At 40.6% G+C, this 20,515-nt stretch overlaps 1 protein-coding gene across 2 annotated transcripts in view; it reads left to right on the forward strand.

The window, feature by feature from the left end:
- PRKN (parkin RBR E3 ubiquitin protein ligase) overlaps positions 1-20,515 on the forward strand; it is a 1,337,794-nt gene that overhangs the window by 1,090,666 nt on the left and 226,613 nt on the right. The gene's annotated exons all lie outside the window — the stretch shown is intronic.

Consider the following 20,515-nt stretch of genomic DNA (forward strand, 5'->3'; position numbering starts at 1 on the left):
AGTGTGTTAAAAGAAGAGTGTACAGGGGCACCTGGGTGGCTCGGTCAGTTAAGTGTCAAACTTTGGCCCAGGTCATGATCTCGTGGTTTGTGGGTTCGATCCCTGCATTGGGATCTGTGCTGACAGCTCAGATCCTAGAGCCTGCTTCAGATTCTATGTGTCTGGCTCTCTCTGCCTCTCCCCCGCTCATGTTCTCTCTCTGTCTCTCAAAAATAAATAAACGTTAAAAAAAATTTTTTAATAAGAGGAGTGTACATCATTTGATAGCATATATTCTAAAATACCCTGTATCTTAGGCTTTGAAAAAAGAAAACTACATTTTGTGGAATGGGAGCCAGATGAGCTAATGAATTAGAGGAAAATAATCATATTTTACACAAGATTCATATGATGTAAAGATCCTAAGCATGTTTGTGTTTTGGGTTTTTACTCCATCCAGCCTCTCATTGCTTAAAAGAAAAAAAATTCTCAAAACTCCATGCCTAAATGAAATAAATTTTTAATGTGAATAAGTCCATATGTTAAGCAGACAGTTCACATTGATCTCTCCTTTTTCTCTCCATTCAGAGTTTGTATCTCTCCCTCATGATAGTATGTGTCTCTTAGTGTATAGCCTTATTAGAATTTAAAGTAAATAAATACAATTTTGTCCTGGAGACATCTGTTTCTATGGATATATGGCTTACAGGTTTATATCTAACTGTCATACACTTTGTCATTCACCCAAAGCACTAGGCATAGATCATGGACCAAAGACAAAACAAGTCACTCTGTTTATTTAAACAAACGTTTACTGAGCATTTACTATATGCCAGGCACTGTGGTAGGCCCTATAGATACTAAGACATTTAAGACAATATTTGTTTTTGTCAAGAGACTTACATTCTGGTAACTTATAGAGCAACGGTGATCAATGTGTTTTTCGATTTTGTTTGACTTTGTTTTGATTACTGACTCCATTGAGAACCTGATGGCAACTACAGAATTTCCCCTTTTGCACTAAGAAAAATGCATGCACAAAATTCTGCACCTGTTTAAGTAGATACATGAGCTACTCCAATCATGTGTGTGTGTGTGTGTGTGTGTGTGTGTAAGTGTGTGTGTGTGTAGAGAGAGAGAGAGAGACCTTTTTCCAGGAATGTAGTTAAATATTTTCTGACGGGAGAAGAGAAAGGCCCCCAGTTTTTTGACCTGTAGGTTTTTTGACCTGTAGAATGTAAGTGAAGGGTTCTGGAAGAGATAAGCCTTCAAATATCCCAGGAGCAGTTCACTGTCTCTGATTTTCAAGGCATGTTTACCGTTCAGTCACCCTTCAATACTGGTTGCCAGTAACTGGGAAGAGATGTGAAATGTGAAAATATTCATGGAGCATGGTCTCCTCCCGAAAGAAATGCCTTCCGCTGCAATAACAGAAAACCTGACCAACCAAGACTGAAAATGTAAGGACACTGACTTTTCACTTCTAAGAAGGGCATAGGGGGCTAGGGGGAGGGTTCTCCACAGTTTCATCAAGGGTGGGAGCTCTTCCTGTCCTGCATGAGTTCTCTTCACTGAGGTCCCGGCTGTACAGCACAAGGCAACACCTCATCCCCTCTGAATCCAAGCAGGTAGAAGGTTTTGTTTGTCCTTTTGAATGTCTTTCTTGGGGTACCTGGATGGCTCAGTCCATTAAGCGTCTGACTTTAGTTTGGGTTATGATCTCACAGTTTGTGAGTTCTAGCCCCATGTCAGGCTCTTTGCTGACAGCTCAGAGCCTGGAGCCTGCTTTGGATTCTGTGTTTCCCCCTCTCTCTGTCCCTCCCCTGCTTATGCTCTGCCAATCTCTCTCTCTCTCTCTCTCTCTGTCTCTCTCTCTCTCTCTCTCTCAAAAATAATAAATAAATAAATGAAAAACAAAACAAAAAAAGAATGTCTCTCTTGCAACCAGGAAAGAAAATATTTCCCAGAAGCCCTCAAGAGCCCTCTTAGTTCTTTCCGCTGTCCAGGACTGGGTCACATGAATGCTCGCAAATGAGTCACAAAGATGGGAGAGGGATTCCTGTGACAAGTTGAGAGTAGTCAAAATAAAATCTTTAAGTCAAAGGGGTCTACCATCAGGAGATAAAAGGCTTTTAGCCTGGATCCTCAACCAAATTGTTAGTGGAGAAGAAAATAATCGGAAAATAGGGTCCGCAAAAATTTTCATGGTAGCATAAACATTGTACAATAAAAGGTTACTAGGTCTTAAATGATCAAGAAAATAATCTGGTACAGCTTTTATTTGCAGACAAAAATTGTCCACACCCTCATGAAGATAAGAACCTCTAGGAAGGTGTTCGGCTGCCTTTTTGTGCCATGTGCTCTTTGTGGTTCCTGTGGTTGTTGCAGGAGCCTCTGGTAGATGAAAGGCAAGACAGGTGTGAGAGGAGACTTGAGTAGGAGAAAAATGCATGGAGCAAGAGAGAAGGAAAAACAGCAAACTAAGAGGAAAAGCTAGGTCAGAAAGAGAGAAATGTACCCACTGTAGTAGTACCTATTCTACTCTAAAGACTAGAATGCCGTTTAAACAGTTGCTTTTTCTATACAGTAGGAACTACTAAAGAGAAACATTGTCAGGATATGTGAATCTCTGATTTTCAGATGTCAACTTTTAGTGTTGAAACTTTTATTTCCAAAAATGTCTTTTTTACTTCCAACCATAGTAGTGCTTTTCGCTCTTCTTGTTCTACCTTCTCCAGATCATTCTCTAGACAATACCACTGATGATGCTGTTCTGCCTCATGCCCAAGTTGACTATGTCAAGAATGTGTTGAAGGGCAAGGATAGGTCATTGATCCTGCTGGGTGTAGCAAGCCTTGTCCAGATGGCAGTTCTAATGCTCTAGGGATATTTCATGGACTGGGGTCACCTGGGTCCCCTCTGATCCCAAGACTATACCTCTCTTGTCCTTCTCCGCAACCCTCTCAGCTGTCCCCTGCTACTGACCTACTCCATATGACAACATTAGTTGTAGGAACCTCTTGGAGCTCTGTTTCAATTGCAACTATATATGTGGATTCAGAGTTGTCATTGGAGTTAGAAGCAGCCTATGAGAGGAGTTCAAAACGTTTGTGCTTCTTCCACTTTCCCTCCATAGGGCAGATACCACCCACTTTTTGTGTTACAGATACCTAAAATGTCATATAGATCACCCTTCCTATTAAGAGATGAGTACTATTTTCCTACCCCTTGAATGCGGGCGGGCTCATGTCTGCTTTGACCAATGGAGTGCAGTGGAAGGAACATGATGCCAGACCTAGCTCTTAAAAGAACTGGAAGCTTCTGTCTCTGCCTTTGGGAGGAGTCCTAAACTGTCATGGTACAGAGCCAGATACCCTAAGGCCACCATATTGTAAGGAAATTGTGTGGCTCTGTGGAAACAGAGAGAAAGAATGAGAGAAAGAGGAGTACTTTCTGACACAATAGTAAACCAGACTGAACCCCATAAGCCTTTCCTTTCATATTTTTCTTGAGCTCACATGACAAAGTTCCTGTTTCCTGTCTGTGTGTATGAAAATTATACATCTCCCACGATGTTGCAACTTCCTTTGGAGTATCTTCAGTTTTGTGGTTTGTTGAATGTGAGAGATTACCAAGAACCTCTCTGTAAAGTTTTTAAATTTTTATTTGAAAACTGACAACATATTCTTTGGTGCTCATGTAATATACGGATGCAAGAATTTGTGCTGTTTTTTTCTGACACAGAATCAGAACATGGATATAATTATTTTGTCACTACTTTCTACCTAAAATTACAACATAGAGTCAACAATTATAAGGTAAATTTAGAGTTCTCACATCACTGTCCTTCTGAACAACACAAAGAATGTCTATTCAATGCACTAGTGTCTTTCATTCAATTATATGCTCATGTATAAATCACTTTGATCCATGTTCCTTTAGGCATCTCCTGAATTTTGACCATGTTTTCATTGTTTTTCCTCTCTGGAACTTATGATTTCATAATCCACTTATTTATTACCTTTTTTTTTTTGTTTCCTATCATTAATTTTCCCTTTAATTTTCTTCTACATCTACTCACATTTCCAAAATATATATAAAAAGTTATTAATTCTTCAAGTTATTCAGTAGATTTAAAATCTTGTAACTTCCATGCAAAAATACCCATATATTTTAACTCTGTAAAGGTTATGCTGGAAATAACTGAATTGGTCAGGTTACAAATCAAATATGTGGCCATGTAATAAAAGCCCTGAGCATATAATAAATTCTAATAGACAATTTGACTGAATTCTAATAAAAATCTCAGAGAAAATATACTGTTGTCTTTTATGGGTATCTTGATATTGGAAAGAAATAAGATGGAATTTTTTTGTTCCAAGGGAAGTGAAGAAGGGTGGCAGTTGGCTCTTCCTGAAGGGTTACCGTTCTCTGTGCCTGTGGGTCCCTATTGTGTCATCCCTGTATTGCCCCCATGATCTTCCCCTTTCTTTCTCTGCCTCTCTCTTCCCTCACCCCTCCCCTGATAAGACGGGGCTGGGACCAGAGTCTGGGAAGAGGAGGCAGGCTGAGTACATAAGTTTAGTGAACCCATTCCCATTGTTTTTTGCATCTTGAAAAGTTTTTAAATGGTCTGTAAATATATTGGGGATGAAATCCAGTGGCCAACCCATCTCTTCCATTTATTGGGCCTCTCAGCAGCACATTTGGCTTTATCACTCTACCCTTCAGACTCTCCCTCTTCGCTTGGCCACAAGTGGATGCTTCACAGACTTTTCCAACTTAGCATGTCCCAAGCAGAACTCATAATCCCCTCCCCCTGCTTTTCTCCAGCCTTCTTCCCTCAGTAAAAGGCATCACCCATCAGCCACCTGCTCAGGATAAAAATCACCTGGACTCTTCCCTTTCTTCTGCTGACCCCACAGTGTATGGTCTATCACGGAGTCCTCTTAACCTAACTTCCACCCCCCGAGACACCACCATCTCTCTCCTGACCTCTTTAGTACCTTCCTAACTGGTGCCCCTGCTTCTAGTCTTGCTCAAGTCTCTTCCAGAGTTCAGGTACTGGAGCTAGACAGGGTGAGTCTGAAGATCAGTCTCATCCCTTCTTGGTTGTATGACACTGGGCCAGTTTGCTCCCCTCTCCATCCCTCAGAATCCTCATCTGTGAAATGGGGATAATAACAATAGGACCTCCCTCAGTAAACACTTGATAGGTTGGCCATTCTTGTGAGTTTGTAATTATTTTGTACACAGTAAGGAGACAGAGCCCCTCTAAAATGAAAAGGATTATGAGAAATGTACTGTGGTTCTGTAAGATGTTAACACTAGAGAAAGTTGGGTGACAGGTACCTGAGAACTGTCTATACATTTTTGTAACTCTTCTGTAAATATAAAATGATCTCAAAGAATATCCTGCATATCACAATCTCAAAACATTACCTCAATGTAAAGGCAAGGCTTTGATCCTTTTTCAAAAAATGCATAATTCAATATTCTTTTGGAAAAGATGGGTTTACTTTGTTGTGTGTTAAAAAACAAAATTCACCTGAGTAAACTTAAAGATCTAATTGGCTTTTTGAAAAGATTTATGAATCAGGCAGTGTTTCATCTAGCAAATAGAAGGGCGCTCCACAGAAGCTGTACAAAATGGGAAGATTTTATTCACAGGAATGGGGTGGGACAGGGAGGTTATTAACAAAAGAAAGAAAGAATGGTTTCAGGCAAGGTCACCTTCCCTTAGGGGGAAGGCAGAAGGTCATATCAGGCAGACTACCTTCCTAGTGCTGCTTAAGAAATTCTGACAGATTGGTTTAAAATTCCACTCCTGGGAGAGGTTGAAACTGCAGTGAGATTAGGTATTAAGTCTTGGTGGGGCTTAGCACAAGTGACTCCATTTTGGTCCTGTTATTTCTTATAAACACTAGTGAAGAATCAGGTAAAAAATGAATTATTCCTCTCTTTGTTCTCCATTAGAATATTTTATAGTTAGAGAAAAATAATATGGAATAGAAGGTACTCAGTTATTGGAGATTCAGTTGATTTAACATGCATTTCAGCCTATTCATAACACTATTCAATTAGATTCAGCAGCTAGCAGAAAAGAACTGGCCTTATCCTGAGATATTTGAAACATTGCTTTATACTGCACAGACTTGATTAGATATTGTCCAAATTATCTGTGGATATTATAGAAACTCAACCTTTCTCAACTGTAAAAGGAAAAAAAAAAAAACAATGAAACATCCAGTAAACATTCTGAGAACTTTGGACTCTGGGGACCCATTCTGTGCACCCCCAACCCCTAGGAAGATGGTGAGGACAGTTTAATGCGCTATAGGTAGCTGGTACATCTGAATATCATTTTCTTCAGGCCCAGTAAACTTCAAAATAAAGCAGACTTCCCGTCTAATGGTATCAGGTAGCTTTTGAGCAAAGGAAATTTTTTTTTCTTTTAGCATTTTATTTTGACAAAATTCAGACTTAGAGAAAAGTTGCAGGACTAGGAGAAAGAATTTTTATACACTCAGCTAGATACCCAGATGTTAATAGTTACCACGTTTCTTTCTCTCTTGCTCCAGATACATATACATCCATATTCTGTTTTTATCCCAAACTGTTTGAGAATATGTTGCCAACATGACACCCCTTTACCTCTGAAGACCTCAGAATATGTTTCCTAATTACAAGGGTAATCTGCTACAAAACCATAGTACAATTACCAGAATCAGGATATTAGAAAGGATACTGTCCTTTTATCTAACATGCAGACCTCATTCAGATTTCAGATTTGTCCTAAGTACGTACCTTCCAGCTCACATGTTGCATTGAGTCAGGGTGTCTCTTTATTCCCCTCCAACCTTGCATCTTCTGTGCCTTTTATGATAGTCATGCTTTTGACAAGTACAGGCCACTTATTTTGTAGAATGTGCCCCAATTTGCATTGGTCTGATGTTTAGACTCAAGCGGTCCATTTTGGCAAGAGTGTCACGGGAATGATACTGTACATTTCCCAGTACATCATATCAGTCAGCACATGCAATCAGGTTGTCCCATTGCTGATGGTGTTAATTTGGACTACTTGGTCAAAGTGCTGGCTGCTAGGTTTCTCCATGGTAAAGCTAATGTTATTTAATTAGACATAAAATGGAGCTTGAGTAAGTCACACTTGCTTTTCAGAAATTAATCCTCTGCAATAAAGTTGCATTTTAAAGAAAATTCAGCAGAAAACATCTACTCAAATAGATAAGATATGGCTACTCAATGTCTGAAAATCAAACAAAAATATCTGCCCACATATCAAAGAGGTATCTCCACTCCCACGTACGTTGGAGCGTTATTCACAATATGGAAACGACTCAAGTGTCTGTCAATGAATGAATGAATAATTCAGACATGCTATGCTCTGTATGCAATGGAATATTATTCAGCCACGAGAAAGAAGGAAATCAGGACATTTGCAACAACATAACTGAAACTAGTGGACCGTATGCTAAGTTATACAAGCCAGACAGAGAAAGACAAATACCGTATGATCTTACGTGTATGTGGAATCTTAAAAAAAAAAAAAAGTTGAGCTCTTGGAAGCAGATAGTAAAATCATAGTATGGTGGTTACGAAGGGGTGGGAAGGTGGGGGAAATGGGAAGAGGTTGGTCGAAGGGTACAAAGTTGCAATTATGTAGGATGAAAAGGTCGACTCTAGCTAATAATAGTGTTTAGAACACTGGAAATACAGTAAGAGAGCAGCGCTCATGACAAACAAAATGGTAACTGTGAGAAAAATATGATAGCTCGATAGTAGTAATTATTTCACTATGTGTATGTATATCAAATCATCATGTTGTATACCTTCAATATACCCAATTTTTATTTAAAAATATAAATTAAAGGGACACGTGGTAGATCAGTGGGTCGAGCATCCAACTCGATTTTGGCTTAGGTCAGGTCATGAGCCAACGGTTCATGAGTTCCAGCCCCACGTCAGGCTCTGTGCCAACACCACGAAGCCTACTTAGGATTGTCTCCCTCTCCTCTCTCTCTGCCCCTCCCCTGCTCATGCACCCTCTTTCTCTCTCAAAATAAATAAATAAATATTTTGAAAATAACTAATTAAAAATATAAATTCGGGGCGCCTAGGTGGCTCAGTCAGTTAAGCCTCGGACTTCGGCTCGGGTCATGAGTTCGAGCCCCGTGTCGGGCTCTGTGCTGACAGCTTAGAGCCTGGAGCCTGCTTCAGATTCTGTGTCTCCCTCTCTCTCTGTCCCTCCCCCACTCACACTCTGTCTCTATCTCAAAAATAAATAAACAGTAAAAAAAAATAAGAATTAAAATAACTTATAAAAATCTGCAGGCTGTTATCTCTAAGAAGCAAAATCATTAGCAATGAAATACACAAATTAGATGATTTTGTACATACTTTACATGTGGTTTCCTCTTTCCAACATGTCAAAGCTTTTGAAAACTAAGGCTGTGAACTGTCTACCTGAAGTGGAAGATTGAAACCTGACAAGCTATTTGAAAGGAAAAAAAAAAAATCCATATTTCCTTTCAGACTTCTACTATTGAAATGTAGATACCACTGTCCAAACTGGGTTTAGTTTATAATGTTTGCTTATTATACGTTGGATTTATCCAAAGTGAACTTTGTTTTTCCCACTAAGCCCTTAAAAACAGAGCAGGATGAAGCCTTCTAGTGGGAGAAGAATTAAGACAAAGCTGGCTCTGGTGTGGGCCTTCTGCAGCAGGCTGACTCTCGCAGGGAGCAGCAGGTGCTCCCCACGCAGGGTACCCCGCTTTTGCTTTTACGCTTACTTCCTCCAAACTTGCCGGTTCCATTCCAGAAGCAGGTTTCTTGATGACACACCATACACTCTGCCCGGCTGTTGTTGAAATCAGAAACTTTTATTCCCAGGAAATACACTGTTTCCCACTGTATTCAGTATGGTCCTTCTATAAGAAAGCAAGATATACAACCATATGCTGCAAATATTGTATCTAAATTGTGGCCTGATAGGATTGCCAGAGAAAATCCAGGATGCCCAGTTGAATTCAAATTTCGGATAAATAAAAATATCTGGGACATACTAATACTAAAAATTAAAAAAAAAAAAAAAAGAAAGAAAGTAATCGTTGTTTATCTGAAATTCAGATTTAACTAGGTATCCTGTATTTTTATTTGCTCAATCTGAGAACCCTAGGCTTGTGACAGGAAAAGTTCCGTGCTTCCTCCGGGAGCTTCCTGGGTTTTATTGTGTGGGGATTATGGTGTCCTGCTCTTGGCTCCGATCACTGGGAGGTAGAGCATCAAATTTGTGGTCCACACGGAACAGGATGATAGGCCTTCAGGGTGCACTCTTACTGAAGTGGTCCAGCTGCCCATCAGGGCAGTTTTCTATTTACTTGCACCATTCTCCCCTCACCACCCTTTATTAAAACGCCACCACCAACATCAAGAAATTACCTTGTTTGTTGCAGATTACGCCTGAATTGTCTCATCCCCTTTTCTTTAACAAGGCACAGGATGGGTTAAAATATCTAAATACATATTTACCGTTGATGCCTATAAAGTAAATAAATTTTTAATCTATATAATAATTAACTATCGATGCAGTCCTATTAATGCTTACAAAATATAACTAAGATTTTACTGTGAATCTAAAGTAAAAAAATCCCAGGTTAAGACTACACTGTTACGTATTTCTCATTTAAACATTAGGAGTAATGCTCACCAAAGACTGAAATGAAGAGATTTTTAAGAGCTTAATAGATGCTTCTGCTAGAATCCAACATGCAGAATATGTTATGTACAGTGGGTTATGTGTATTAAAAACATCTTTAAAAAAAAGAAAGCAGGGGCGCCTGGGTGGCGCAGTCGGCTAAGCGTCAGACTTCAGCCAGGTCACGATCTCGCGGTCCGTGAGTTCGAGCCCCGCGTCAGGCTCTGGGCTGATGGCTCAGAGCCTGGAGCCTGTTTCCGATTCTGTGTCTCCCTCTCTCTCTGCCCCTCCCCCGTTCATGCTCTGTCTCTCTCTGTGCCAAAAATAAATAAAAAACGTTGAAAAAAAAAAAAAAAAAAAAAGAAAGCAAACAAATCTGATCTTTGAATAGCGTGCATTTTAAAGTCCTCAGCAGAGTAATTTTTCTTTGAAAGGAGTTTTGTCTTATTTCAGAGTTGACAAAGTAAAACGAATCTTGATTTTTGTTTCTGAAATGATCTCCATTACATAGACATATAATGATGCCTTAATTTTTAAGTAAATTACTAGCATCTTTATAATGCCTCCTTCAAGTTTCCTCAACTCTATTTCAGGGGAAATTTAGGCACCGATCGATGGATTCTCACTGCTTGCTTTTCATGGCTTTTAAACACAGGCTGCCGTACGTCAGTAGGGAAGAATCACTCTCCTTTTTGGCCACACTGCTAGGGACAGACAGCCGAGATGCCTCTTGCCTGTCTTCCGTCTAAATTACAGGAGAATAGGATTTATGCAGGCTCTAAATCCAGTCAGAATAAAGCCTTGAAGTGGTAACTAATTTTGTGGTGTGTAAGTATCATTGATTTGTTAATCTGAGAGTGTTTTTATGAACTGATTTGGATTAGTTCTGATGGCAGAGCCATCTTCAGGCCCTTGAGTGGTGGTGAGTGTGGTGAATAAGACAGTGAAATTTAACCCGTTGGCCCCACCTATACATTGAAATCACAGCCTTTGAAAGGAAGACGGCAACCTCATTACGTGCGGTTTGCTAGCGTGTATTTTGTCATCCAGGCCAGAGAGGCCAGTTTTTTCATAATTGGTAATTGTTGTTCCAGATCCCGAAGTCCAGGGCATGAAGCGCCGTGAGGACGGCAGGTTTTGTGAGGATAAATCCTCAGGACCTATGAGGCACTTTGCAGAAAGGCCAACTGAACTAATTCTCCAGGCACATTCTGTATGAGACGCTATTAAGATGAATTTAGATTTAATTTAAGGAGCTCTATTTCTCTGTTACAAAGCACAATGAGAAAGATGTCTCATGTTCTCTAAAATTTCATGTCTAGAGAATATAGAACAAAAGGATGCTATTCCAACAAAACGGATGCCAGGGTATTCTACTCAGAGATGCACAAGAGAGGAATTTTCTTCCACCAGAAATAACAGTATGGAAAAGGAGAACTTTAAGGGCTAGATTTCAGTCCTTAGATTTAAAAACAAAACAAAATCTCCTTTAGAAATGGAGATAGGGGAGCCTGAATGGCTCAGTCGGTTGAGCAGCCGACTTCGGCTTAGGTCATGATCTCATGGTTCGTGGGTTGGAGCCCCGCGTCAGGCTCTGTGCTGACAGCTCGGAGCCTGGAGCCTGCTTCGGATTCTGTGTCTCCCTTTTTCTCTGCCTCTCCCCTGCTCATGGTCTGTCTCTCTCTGTCTCAAAAATAAATATAAACATTAGAAATGAAAGAAAGAAAGAAAGAAAGAAAGAAAGAAAGAAAGAAAGAAAGAAAGAAAGAGAAAGAAAGAAAGAGAAAGAAAGAAAGAAAGAAAGAAAGAAAAGAAAGAAAGAAAGAAAGAAAGAAAGAAAGAAAGAAAGAAAGAAAGAAAGAAAGAAAGAAAGAAAGAAAGATGGAGATAAAGGTGTTAGCTGAGAACGAGCACTTGTACCACCGAGGACTAGGGTAATTGCATTTCCCCATGCAAGCAAGTCGTCAAGGTTACTGGAGCAAAGACAGGCAGGAACATAGCACACAGAAAAAAAAAACAAAGCTCCGTTCCCCTCAGGTTCCAGTAACTTCTGTTTTGCTATGACAGTATTGTGGCAAGAAACAAAGATGCAAATTAGGCATGAAATTGTGTGTAGGGGAAACAGAGGGCTCCTTACTTACAAATCTGCCCGTATAGAAAATAAGAACATACTTAAAAAATAAAAATAAAAAAACAAAAGGGAAAGTCAGGGCGCCGAATGGAGGAGTCACTGAGATTTCAGATACGTGCTCAATCACCCTGGCTTGGATGACTTCCCCTATGTTGAGATTTCAGAGTTATAGCCAGAGCCAACTTTTGTGGGGGTACAGGTGGAAGCATCTCCTTAGTCTGGCTTCAAGATTCCTAGCGAAGGGCCAAATGTCTGCCCAGCCTCCTATAGCAGACCCCAAAACCTCACCACCCTTGGTGTCTTGCAATGTTGTCCGTGTACGTATGTCCATATCTTGGGACAAGAAATTCTTAGCTGATTTGAGCTGTGTTTCAATACCTATGCAATCGACAACCAACTGAGAGAAAGTTTCCATTCCAGGTTAGATACTTGGACTTCAGAAAAATTAGCCATGGTTTAGATGAATCTTGACCCCTCACTGATATATTCACAAAATTCAGGAGGCAAATGAGCAGACTCTATTTTGGCTTCAGAATAAAATTTTGGGTTTTAGTTTCTCTCTTTGGTAGAGCAAATCTATCCGCAAAAGAGATCTGACTTCTGTTTCCTAAGAGCTCATCTACTAATACTGATTATTCTCTATTTGGAATTATTCCGACATAACTGTAGTCATTTCCAAAGCCAGACTCAGTCATCCATCACAAAGAGCTACGATGCACTACTCAGCCACGAGAGTGCTATTTTTCAGAAATGCAAGAAATCCAAAGCTCACTTATATGACTCTAATATATCAACAAAACCTTCTTTTCCAAAATGTGTCTTGTAGACCGTGTTTTCTCTGAGCTATCAGTAAGTATCTTATGGTGCTTGAGTGCTTCCGAAAGAGCGTAGACGTGCTTAACTCACGCTGGAGGCTTCCTCCCAAATGCCAACCTGGAAAGGAATACCGACTACAGATAAACCGGAGAGAATAAATAGCTGGGTTGTTTTTTGGGGTTTTTTTTATGATTCTTTTTTCCTAATGTAAACATTGGGAAGAAAATGAACTGGATTCAGAAATGTTCTCCTTGGTTCTTCTGCAGATAATAAATGGGGCCTTCACGCAAATGGAAAAGCCATTGCTGACCTTCATTGACAGATCCTAAGCAATGCATTCTTTGCGAAATAACGCCGCGTTGCTAATAAAGCGATCCCAGCAGCCAAGCTTGTGCTGTTTAATTTGTTTCCGTGGTGTGATAGTGTAATTCCGACATGCTGAAAAATCACCGCACAGAGACTCATACTACAATTGTTGCTGAGCGTGTTTTCAATATAACATTTGTCATTGCGGCGCTTGGGATGTCTTCTGAGAAGCAATGCCCTAAATGAAGCTGGATGTCGAATCCCCCTAATGTAGACTAGAGTTGTGTGTCTAACTTCCGTTTATCTCGGGTTCATGTAAATCAATATTCATTTCAAATTTTCTACTGGATAGAACAGCCATTCTCTTCCAATAAAACCAGGGAATCCTCCACATTATTTCTTTTTACTTTTGGATGGCAAAGTGTTAGGGAGATATATTAAAAGATATTCTTACAATAACAATCCAACCATAGAGCTTGGGGTTTGTTTTTTTTTTTCTTTTTTTTTTTTTTTTCCTTTTTGGCATGTAAACATTTTTTTTTAATTATTTATTTATTTTGAGAGCGAGAGTGCTAGTGAGGGAGGGGCAGAGAGAGAGGGAGAGCAAGAGAATCCCAAGCAGGCTCTGCACCATCAGCACAGAGCTCCATGTGGGGCTCGAACCCACGAACCATGAGATCATGACCTGAGCAGAAATCAACAGTCAGACACTTAACCTACTGAGCCACCCAGGCGCCCCAGGAATGCGAAGATTTTCATAGAGAATCTGTTATATTAAATTAGCTAATCCTGCAAAATCGACTTTTTAGACTATATTTAATCTCAGATCTTACAGCACCATCATACCCAGAGCATGTGGCTGGCTGCTTTGTGAGTCACCAGCTAAAAGTGGGAAGGTTGGGCTCTGGTGTCCTATTTGATTGGGAAGCTGGAAGGACAGCCCGTGTGGGGCACACACATTTTTCATAATTATGTTGCCTGCAGGGCGGCCACCTGTCCTAATTTGATCTGATTAAGGTGAAATGCAAAAACTGTCCTCATTTCTCTCTGAATGGAGCAGTGCCAAGCTTCATCTCGGGAAGGCAGAGGAGATACATGCACACTGAGAGGGAAGGAGGGGCTGGGGAAGCATCAGCGGGTCTCCGGTACTCTGGGAGGTGGGAGAAATTGGCCTCCGTGCTCTCGGGGATGTCAGCATGTAGACATATCCCGACGAGGATTTTAGCAGGAAACTATGAAAATGTTGAATGCAATAACTCCTTACCCGGCAGCGGTTGCATTCTGGGGAATGTATCCTAGCTGATCATCTGAATAGTTGCAAATATACATGTACAGGTGACTCCCTGACATGCATCTCATCATTCAGGGTTTGCTTAAACGATACTACATGTACTGGAGAGGTGAGTGGCCGTGAAAAACGATGATGTATATCTGTATGATTGGGCATGAAAAGATGTTCATTCATATTATTAGGTAAAAAGAACAAGATACAGAATTTCATGATACCACGTAAATACATGTAAAATACGTGTAAAATACATAAAGTCGTGTGTGTGTGCATATAGTAAGAGAGTTATAGGGACGAATATTTGCAAAAATATTGATGGTGACTATCTCTGGGTGATGAAATTGCTGCTTTTCAGTTCCTCTACCATTTTAATATTTTACAGTATTCATGTTTGCATTTTGGAAAATGCTTTGAAAACAGAATTGCGAACATCAAACATTCCCTTAACCTCTTCTAAACGGGAAAAAACCCTCTGGAAATGATAATCTGACACCCACACTTATAAGAAAAGAAAAATGTGTACACTTTGTTATGTAACTGATAGCACTGGACCACTATGTAAACCAATTTTTGTCTTAATTTCTTGTCCCAGGATGGGCTTTTTGCCTTTAACATTCTCTTTTCAGAACACCATAACACCATTTGTCCTAACTGCTACCTCATCATGTATCTGTATAGATATTTTCTCGTTTACCCTGAACATTTTAAAGAAGGTAGAACAGTGCTGTGCATATCCAAGTAACAAGATATAACTCAGGCCCTTTGTGCTTAGGGTAATATATCATCAAACACAGGTGAAAGGCAAGAGTCAAACAGAGAAGGTTTGAGGTTTTCTGGTACACCCTACAGTTTGTCATCACAAAATTAATCAGCAAACCATGAATCTATTTTGATTGAAGTTTTCCAGGACCTCACAGAATCGCTGTTTGTGTTTTGAAATAAGGCATCTAAGTAGAAGGATGATAGTTGTAATCTAGCCATTGGCCACCAAGATGTTCCAGAATCCTTGTCCTGGCATTAGGCCTATGCTGGGGCCAGCCCTGCCGATCTGACTGTCGAGCCCCCCGCAACTTGGGGTCGGTGTGGATCCAAGTCATAAGACAGAGCTCTCATCTCAACTCATCTGTTCACAACACTTACATCTTGTTTACTTTATTATAAAATTAATACTGGCATACAAATGCAGTCTTTTCCAGTGTAGATTATGTCTGGTTTACCCAACATTGTGATATATAGATTTTTCAAAGGAGTGCTTTCAATTCAGGAGATTCTAAATTGTTCTATGGCAATGTCAGTATTTTTTTAAATTTTTTTAAATGTTTCTTTATTTTAGAGAGAGACAGAGAGACAGGGCATGAGTGGGGGAGGGGCAGAGAGAGAGGGAGACACAGAATCTGAAGCAGGCTCCGGGCTCTGAGCTGTCGCACAGAGCCCAATGCGGAGCTCGAACGGGCAGACCAGGAGATCCTGAACTGAGCCTCAGTCGGACACTTAACCAGCCGAGCCACTCAGGCGCCCCCAACAATGTCAGTATTTTAACAAGAGAGCTTTCTCATGCAGGAATATTTGCATTATAAAATAAGATAGATTACCGGAAGAATTGGGTCGTCATTGCAAGTTCCGCCTTTGAAAGTTTCCCTTGAAGACTGATTTGTTGTTGCTGCTGTTGTTGTTGTTGCTGTTTCTTTCCTGTGAACCAGAGGGTCTTTAAGAAAAAGTACTTTACACTTTGGCCAAACCATAGACAAAAATGAGTCTGCTCTGTGACCACATTCTACCCTTGAGTAGTGTGTGGAGCCCTGCACAGTTACATCAAAAACTCCTTCCCCAATCTCAAGGAGTATATAATATAAAGTAGACAAAAAGTAAGTGCGTTCAAATGCAGGTGAGTTAAGGCTCCTGGGAGCAACAGACTATTTACTTAGTACGTCTCAGCTCTGTGGGCAACAACTACGGATGGGGGGAGGCATGAATGCATGTGGCTGTTAGGTCCCTCCTCTGTCCCAGCCCCAGCCATGTAAAATGAAGGAGAAGACAGAGGCACCTGGGTAGCTCAGTCGGTTAAGCGGCCAACTTACGCTCAGGTCATGACATCATAGTTCGTGAGTTCGGCTCCAATAACCGTGCTCGGCTCCAATAACCACCGGTTTGTGGCCCGGGTTTTTCAGCCACACCTTGCTCACCGGATTATTTTGAAGCAAACACCACAGATCATATCCTTGCGTTTAGAGCTACCAAGTGAGAAAGAATTGTTTGCTAAACAGAACCACAATATCTGAATCATACCTAAAAGGTGAATTATAATTCCTATTTACAATTCTTATCGTCTTCTAAGTTTTTACAGTGGAGCTTTTCAAATCACGAGCCAAAAGAAGTCCACACATTGCATTTGGCAGCAAGTCTAACGGGTCTCTTATGTCTCTTTTTCTCTTCTGTCTTTAAATTCTTGCGATGCATTTGTGGAAGACATTGTGGTCATTTGCCTTAGAGCTGCCCACATTTTGAAGTTTGCTGTACCCCTAGCTCTAGCGTCTAAGGAGGTGGTTTGCAGATTCAGCATGCGCATAATATTGTTGGGAAGGCTTGTGAAGATGCAGACGGCTGGGCCTTCTCCCACGGTTTCTGATTTGGTCGGTCTGGGGTGGGGCCTGAGAATCTGCATTTCTAGCGAACTCCCAGGTGATGCTGCTGCTGCTGGTCTGAGCACCATACTTTGAGAACCACTGGTGTAAATAATCCTCAGTCCCCTGTATTATTTAAGTTAGTATTTCTAGGGATGCCTGGGTGGCACAGTCAGTTAAGTGTCTGACTTCAGGGCAGGTCATGATCTCATGGTTCACAGGTTCCAGCCCCGCGTCGGGCTCTGTGCTGACAGCTCGGAGCCTGGAGCCCGCTTCGGATTCTGTGTCTCCCTCTCTCTGCCCCTCCCCCACTCATGCTCTGTCTCTCTCAAAAATAAATAAAAATATTTTTTAAAAAATTAGTATTTCTATCCAAAGGTTTGATCTCAGTGAGGGGTTTTAGTTTTTATAGGAATCTTTAAGAAGCGGTAGTGTGTATTTCTGTCAGGAGGCACAGTTGTCCCTTGTCCATATTTGTGGGACTAGCAGCCATTGATGATTATTAATTTCATTTGGCTTTATGAATTATTTATATGACAATAATTCTAACATTCCTTTTTATAATTTACTAGCTGCAATAATTTTATTGAAAGGAATTTTCCTTCACCAACTATTTGGTTACCCAGAGGTACAATTTATATGTTAAATGGCAGATTAAATGCACGATTTTGTCCCCTTTTATTTACTAGCTTTAAGGATAATAAATAATTTTTCTATTATTTTCTAAAGATGAAGGATGAGATTTTTTAAAAAACTGAAGAATTCATGAATGTTAACGTATCTGATGTGCTTGAATATATTATAGTTCTTATTTTTATTGGTGTTCAAATTATTGTTTTTAGCCAGTATGAGCCTCTCTGTTGGCTCTTGAATTTTTTGACATGACCCTAGTACTTTTTTGTAATTGAGATATAATCAGCACATAACATTATATTAGTTTCAGGGATACTACCTAATGTTTCAATATTTGTATATATTGTGAAATGATCTCCACAAGTCTAGTTAACATCCATCATCACACATAATTACAAATTTTTTTCTTTTGATGAAATCTTTTAAGATCTACTCTATTAGCAAAGTTCAAATATACAACACAGTATTATTAACTATAGTCACATGCTATAGAGTTCACACCCCCCCCCCCCCCCCCCCCCCCCGGGACATAGTTATTTTGTAACTGTAAGTTTGTATCTGTTGACCCTGTTCACCCATTTCTCCCACTCCTTACCCCCTGCCTGGTAACTACCAATATGGTTTCTGTGCCTATTAGCTCAGGGTTTTGGTGGTGGTGGTTGGTTGGTTGTGGGTTTTTTTAAGATTCCACATATGATATCATGCAGTATTTGTCTCTGACTTCTCTCACTTGGCATAATGCTCTCAAGGTCCATCATGTGGTTGCAAATGGCAGGATTTCCTCATTTTTTTTTTAAATGTTCATTTATTTATTTTGAGGAACAGGGGCAGGGGGGAGAGTATGAGTGGGGGAGGGACAGAGAGAGAGAGGGAGACACAGAATCCGAAGCAGGCTCCATACTGAGCACTAAGCATGGAGCCCAGCGTGGGGCTTGATTCCACAACCACGAGATCATGATCTGAGCCAGAATCAAGAGTTGGACACTTAGCCGACTCAAGCACCCAGGTGTCACTCCTCATTTTTTATGGCTAAATAATACTCCATTATATATATATATATATATATTTTTTTTTTTTAAAGGAAAAATATATCATGAGCTTATACTGATCTCGTTATCAATGTCAAGATGTGCCAATAGAAGGAGAGACTTGATATTCAGATCCAAAGCCTCTGTGTGGCTCCATGGGAGCAAGAATCTTACCTGTTTCCATTATTGCTTGATGCACGCACCCCCAAGTAGCTTCAACAAGTATATGCCCAACAAATATTTGAATGAATGAATGAATGAATGAATGAATGGCTTCCCTCACCACCAACTCTCCAGGGAACATCACCAGATCCTCAATATTCTAAGAATTAAACTCCATATCAGAAACTATCTATAATAGGGTGCCTGAGTGTCTCCGTCGGTTAAGTGGCCAACTTCCGCTCAGGTCATGATCTCGTGGTTCGTGAGTTCAAGCCCTGTATCGGGCTCTGTGCTGACAGCTGGAAGCCTGGAGCCTGCTTCAGATTCTGTGTCTGTCTCCCTCTCCCCCCATTCACATTCTGTCTCTCTCCCAAAAATAAACATAAAAAAATTTTTTTAAATAAAGAAACTATAATAAAAAGCAAATAACTCAGAAGGCTATTTAAAAAAAAAAAAAAAAAAAAAAAAAAGCCTGGGTCTATATAGCCAAAGTTGATGTGGGGATCTGGAAATCATTTGGCTAGTGTGATTGATACCAATAAAAAATGTTTACAAATGTCAGGCCAACAAGCAAAGAAAAAAATTCTCATCTGGGGCCTGATTATCTGTCCATGTTCTCTTCACCAATCACATCAACCACAGGGTTGCTCAGTGCTGCTTCCCCTAGGACGAGGAGCCTCGATCAGCTACAAGGAGGTCAGCATTGATCTGCTCCAAGGAGCTGTGGCCAGACAGACAGACCTCAGGCCAGTAGAGAAGAAGGCTCCCCACTGAGCACTGGCCTGGAATAAAAGAAGAACCTGAAGAGCTGTGGGGTCTGTGGACCCAGGCCATGTCTGCCTCCAGTACTAGGGACTGAGGCACAAACTTGCAAAGCTAGAGTCAAAATAATGGTCATAATTTTTAGACCAATTTCTTTTGCAGATACCTATTACCCTATTGGAACGAGCTCAATCATGATGCATGATGAGCATCACCACTATATTGTGTTTTATATCCACTCAGAAGTTTCATGGTGATCATAATAGTGTCTTTGGGGATTGTGGAGACTATTAGGTGTCTCCCAGGCTTCACTCAGGGGAGGAAATGGGTGCCTGTCGACAGATTTGTGGCACACTGGAGGGGCAGGGGATGTTTGGTGAGGATGGCTGGCAGGTGAAAGCGTGCCCCTTGTCCAAGCCACGGAGGAAGGCCAGAGAGAGCAGCCTGACTGGGCAGATCAGGGATCCCTGTCAGAGCTCAAAGCTAGTGCAGTCTCCTCTGGAAGCTGAGTGTCTCCTATGACAAAGTCATTTAAGGAAAACTAAGACGAAAAGCTGCATAGCATTTGACTTCTTTTAAGCACAACTTGAGAATTTTCAAGAGAAATCTCCTTTTTAATGCAATGTGATCACTTTTTCCCTTATCCAGTATAAGTATCAACAATCAGAGCAACTAAACATGTATATGTAGAAATAAGAAAGCACTTGTCCCCTGTATTTCCTCCACTAAAGTGAAAAGCACTGTCACTACAGTGGCACATGGTCTCCCAGTATTTTTCTAATGCATATGTAATCACTTTACCAAAACAGAATTATCCAATGCATGCTGCTGTTCATAATCTGATTTCTTTATTTAATACCACATCACACACACCTATGCTCATCATTAAATAGCTATTTACAGTATCATTCTAATGGCGGTGTTATGTTCTATCCTTGGCATTTGCGTGATCAGAGTTCAGGCCTGCACCTCCACTCTGCCCCCTTGCTCTCCTTGGCTGGTCCCCAGTGTCATGGCTTTAAAGAGCACGTATACACATGTGTTTCTCTCTCTTGAACCTCTAGAACTCCA

Source organism: Panthera pardus, unplaced genomic scaffold (genome assembly GCF_024362965.1).
Source record: "Panthera pardus isolate Hobbes unplaced genomic scaffold, ASM2436296v1 HiC_scaffold_17, whole genome shotgun sequence".
Classification (NCBI taxonomy): Eukaryota; Metazoa; Chordata; class Mammalia; order Carnivora; family Felidae; genus Panthera; species Panthera pardus.